This window comes from Pan troglodytes, chromosome 2 (assembly GCF_028858775.2).
Source record: "Pan troglodytes isolate AG18354 chromosome 2, NHGRI_mPanTro3-v2.0_pri, whole genome shotgun sequence".
In the NCBI taxonomy this organism is placed as follows: Eukaryota; Metazoa; Chordata; class Mammalia; order Primates; family Hominidae; genus Pan; species Pan troglodytes.
In genome coordinates, this window is record NC_086015.1 from 91,903,293 (window position 1) to 91,908,808 (window position 5,516).

Consider the following 5,516-nt stretch of genomic DNA (forward strand, 5'->3'; position numbering starts at 1 on the left):
GTCTTCTTCACCCAGTCTACTGATTCAAATGTTAATTGCTTTTGAAAACACTCTCACAGATGAACCCAGAAATACTATTTTACCAGCTGTCTGGGAATTCCTTAGACCAGGCAAGATGACACACAAAATTGACCATAACAGTGGAGTAAGCAAAGTTATAAAGTACTCTTGATGAAGTTGTGGGGACAGAAGGCATATAAACATGATAGACAGTCATCATATACCCCAGGAGAATGGAGGAAGTGGTTGCAATTACCAATTAGATAGACTTGCCATACATGCAACAGAGAAGAACACATACAAATTCCAAATCAAAATTCACATAGATTTAGTTACCAACTATACACTTTACTGATGCTCACATCCATCATGTCTCTAAACATGACACTCTCAAGAAGTGCAAACCAAGAGTTAAACTCCTGCTCAACCCTGATGGAGCCACTGCTGCTAGTAACACGTTCAAGGCAACTCAGAGGTCCATGGAGCAAGCTGGCAGGTGTTTGCTCATCTTCAAACTCTATGCAGCACCAAGAAAGGACTCACCTCTCAAATATCCCATGAAGCTTGATGAGCTTTCACTCTACTCAGTTCCTAAGGATGAATTTGAATATGTGGAGGAGTGGAGGACCCAGTTTGAAGAAAGCATCTCTCAGCTCCAACATTATTGTAGGCCATGTACAAGTTGGTGTCAGGAAACATACTCCCAAACTAATCCCAAGATGCAAAGTTTGGGTCAATGAGGGTTAGACAGCTATGAATATCTCCAAATGCACCTCCAGGATATTTTCCAAGACTTGGTGTTATTGGTTTTGCTGGCCTTTTTGGACTCTTTTTGGCAAAAGTTACAAAAATAAAGAAGCTGGTATAGCCTTCTGGTTTCATGGGATTAGCTGCCTCTATCTATTATCTACAACAATTCATTGCATTTGCCCAGGTCAATGGGGAGAGTTTACATGGTTGGGGTTTATGAAGATACATAGTGCCAGAAGATTTGTAGGAGAACTTATCGTATGTAAAATATAATGTGTAATTGACTGTTTCTCTACACTCTGCTTTTACAAGTAAAATGCATATTCTGTGAGTACTAATCAAAGCCCCATAAGAATGTAACCACTTGTCTCATTGCCTACCCTCACCAACCATTTTTTTTCTTCTTCCTCTCCCTCTAGCTCTTTCTTCTTTAAATACTGAAGTCATCAAAACCCTCTTTGGAAAAGGCACAGACCACAGATGCTCCTGTTATTTGTGTTTTTTTCTTCTTCTTTGCTCAACCTTGGCAAAATAAACCTCAAAATCAATTGAGACTTGCCTCAATCTTCTTTTTTTTTGTTTTACAACCCTATGAGGAGCCCAACTATGGTAATTTAGAATCTCATTCAGAGCATCACCATTGTTATATGTTTTTTGCACTCACATGGCACAAAACTGAAAAATTATTATGCATTATAAAAATTGAAATCTTATTCTGCATTAGAACAATGGATCTTGCATATTTCATGGTCATGGTGATACTTACCGAGCATGAGTCACTAGGAGCTGGCTGCCAAAATTGCCTCCAGACTATGACAACAATATAATTTTTCATTTGATATTGATATGAAGGATATTGTAAAACCGGCATGTGTGCATACACACATATATATAGAGGAAACTGCTCTAGAACTGAACGTTCTCAAGGGCAGAATTAGGGCAGGTGCAATAAAACATTGGCAAAGATTAACAAGTGTTGCTTTGAAAATCTTACTGATATGTTCCCATATAATAAATGAGAGACGGAAAAGAATTTAAGGAATATTCCAAAGCTAGTAACATGGTGTATTAGTCCATTTTCACACTGCTGATAAAGACATACCCCAGACTGGGTAATCTACAAAAGAAAGAGATTTAATTGGACTTATAGTTCTATGTGACTGGGGAGGCCTCAGAATCATGACAGGAGGTGAAAGGGACTTCTTACATGGTGGTGGCAAGAGAAAATGAGGAAGAAGCCAAAGTAGAAACCCCTGATAAACCTATCAGATCTCATGAGACTTACTCACTATCACAAGAATAGCACAGGAAACACCGGACCCCATGATTCAATTACCCACCCCTTGGTCCCTACCACAACACGTGGGAATTATGGGAGATACAATTCAAGTTGAGATTTGGGTGGAGATACAACCAAGCCATATCATTCTGCCCCAGCCCCTCAAAATCGCATGTCCTCACATTTCAAAACCAATCATATCTTCCCAACAGTCCTCCAAAGTCTTAACTCATTTCAGCATTAACCCTAAAGTCCACAGTACAAAGTCTCATCTGAGACAAGGCAAGTCCCTTCCACCTATGAGCCTGTAAAATCAAAAGCAAGTTACTTACTTCCTAGACACAATGTGAGTACATGTATTGGGTAAATACAGCCATTCAAAATGGGAGAAATTGGCCAAAACAAAGGGGTTACAGTACCCATGCAAGTCCATAATCCAGTGGGGCAGTCAAATTTTAAAGCTCCAAAATGATCTCCTTTGACTCCAGGTCTCACTTTTAGGTCATGCTGATGCAAGAGGTGGGTTCCCATGGTCTTGGGAAGCACCACCCCTGTGGCTTTGTGGGGTACAGCCTCCCTTCTGGCTGTTTTCATGGGCTGGCATTGAGTGTCTGTGGATTTTCTAGGGGCATGGTGCATGCAAGTTGTCGGTGGATCTACCATTCTGGGGTCTGGAGATGGTAGTCCTCTTCTCACAGCTCCACTAGGCAGTGCCCCAGTAGGAACTCTGGGAGCTCCAACCCCACATTTGCCTTGTGCACTGGCTTGCCATGCAGCCCCGCCCCTGCAGCAAACTTTTGCCTGGGCATCCAGGTGTTTCCATACATCTGAAAACTAGGCAGAGGTTCCCAAACCTCAGTTCTTGACTTCTACACATGTGCAGCCTCAACACTACGTGGAAGTTGCCAAGGCTTGGGGCTTCCATCCTCTGAAGCCACAGCCTGAGGTGTATGTTGGCCCTTTTCAGCCATGGCTGGTGTGGCTGGGACACAGGGCACCAAGACCTTCGGCTGCACGTAGCTCAGGGGATCTGGGCCTGGCCCACAAAATCACTTTTTCCTCCTGGGCCTCTTGGCCTGTGATGGGAGGGGCTATTGTGAAGGTCTCTGACATGGCCTGGAGACATTTTCCTCACAGTCTTGGGGATTAACATTTGGCTCCTCCTTACTTATGAAAATTTCTTCAGCCAGCTAGAATTTCTTTCCAGAAATGGTTTTTTCATTTCTATTGCATTGTCAGGCTGCAAATTTTCCACTTTTTGCTCTGCTTCCCTTAGAAAACTGAATGCCTTTAACAGCACCCAAGTCACCTCTTGAATGCTTTGCTGCTTAGAAATGTCTTCTGCCAGATAATCTGAATTATCTGTCTCCAGTTCAAATTTCATAAATCCATAGGGCAGAGACAAAATACCACCAATCTCTTTACTAAAACATAACAAGAGTCACCTTTTCTCCAGTTCTCAACAGGTTCCTCATTTCCTTCTGAGACCACCTCAGCCTGGACCTTATTGTCCATATCACTAACAGCATTTTGGGCAATGCCATTCAACAAGTCTCCAGGAAGTTCCAAACTTCCCCACATTTTCCTGTCTTCTTCTGAGCCCTCCAAACTGTTCCAATCTCTGCCTGTTACCCAGTTCCAAAATTGCTTCCACATTTTTAGGTATCTTTTCAGTAATACCCCACTCTACTGGTACCAATTTACTAAATTAGTCAATTTTCACACTGCTGATAAAGACACACCTGAGACTGGGCAATTTACAAAAGAAAGAGGTTTAATTGAACTTACAGTTTCATATGGCTTGGGAAGTCTCAGAATTATGGCAGGAGGTGAAAGGCACTTCTTCCATGATGGCAGTAAGGGAAAATGGGGAAGAAGCAAAAGAAGGAACCCCTGAAAAACCCATCAAATCTCTTGAGACTTGTTCACTATCATAAGAATATCATAGGAAACATCAGCCCCCATGACTCAATTACCTCTCCCTGGATCCCTCCCACAACACATGGGAAATCTGGGAGATGCAATTCAAACTGAGATTTGGGTGGGAACACAGCCAAACCATATCACATGGGCAAGATTTAAGAGATTGTATGTGGCTTTGACTTCACATCAAATTTCAAAGCAAACGCTTGAGAGAAGATAGTCTTTTCCTAATAAAAGTTTAGACATGAACACCGTATATGTTAAATATAGTTTTGTGCATGATTAATGTAAATTACTCAATAAAATTATTGGGGTGCTATGACCATTATAAATTAGAGATTAGTAGAATTATATAAAGTTTGACATAATTAGAAAATCACTTATTGTAATTCTATTTATGACTCACATTCTTGCATTTCTTGAATGGTGAGAAAAAATGAAAGCTGGGCTAGAATTTTAAAGTATTATTATATTTACTTTGTCAGGCCCCAAGACCTAGAAATGTCAGAAGCTGGCATGACTGTAGAACAGGTTTTTACCACACAATCAAAATGTAGTAAATTCTAGAACTAGAGCTACAACTTACCAATGGAAAATACTCTTTTGGTTGAGAGACCACACTGTGGTATTCTCTAAGCTTCTAGGTAAAATCTTTTGGGCAAACATAATTGATAATAGTGTATGACAGAGGAGTTTTTCCTATGACACCACAAGCTTATTAGTAGTTGAAATCAAGTTACAAGCCTTTTTCTTATACAGGGCTTACCTGGCCACTGTTCAGTTTCATGTGTTTACTTATTCCGGGTTGGGGAGTATGTGTAAGGGTGTGGCAAACGAAGCTTCCTCTTGCTCCGAGGAGAAATAGAAAGAGAGATAAATATGCAATATGGAGTATTCTAGAAGGTGCTTGCTGCTCATTATGTGTTCATAGGGCCAAGGACATGAGGACCACCTGGGAGCTTGTAGGAATGCAGATGCTCAGGCTCTATCCCAGAAGAAGTGAATCAGAACCTGCATCTTGACAAGCTTCCCTGGTGATATGTGATTACATTCAAGAAGCCTTATTCTAAATTCCATGAGAAAAATATTTTTAGCTATTCAATATCTTTACCTCAGATACTAACACCTAGTGGAAACTCAATAGCATTTGCTCAAAGAAAGAATGAATTAATTAATTGATGGATTATCTTCAACTTTCACTTTAATATTCTAAGAAATAGTCATGTTTTGAAAGTTTACATTTTAACTGTATTTAGTTCAAGGTTAAGAAAATGCATCCTGAGAACTTAAAATGAGCAATATATTATGCTAGGCTTTGGGTGCCAAAATGAGGCATCATTTTAAAAGAATATTAAGATGTACAGAGAAGTTTATACTTGAATTAAGAATTAAGAACTATACATTTAATCCTATGACAAATATGTTAAAATTTAGACAGTGAAAAACGTTTAGTACTATAGAGCAGCAATAACAAAAAAGAAGGCTCCAAGTAGAAAATAAATTATAATAATAATAAGCTGTTTGAGTTCAGAAGAAGAAATCATTTATTGCTACATGAACAGAA

The 5,516-nt window shown here is 39.9% G+C and overlaps 1 pseudogene; it reads left to right on the top strand.

Moving 5' to 3' along the window:
• Window positions 1-479: 479 nt before the first annotated feature.
• On the top strand, window positions 480-997 carry LOC100611278 (MICOS complex subunit MIC26-like; annotated as a pseudogene).
• The last annotated feature ends 4,519 nt before the right edge of the window (window positions 998-5,516 follow it).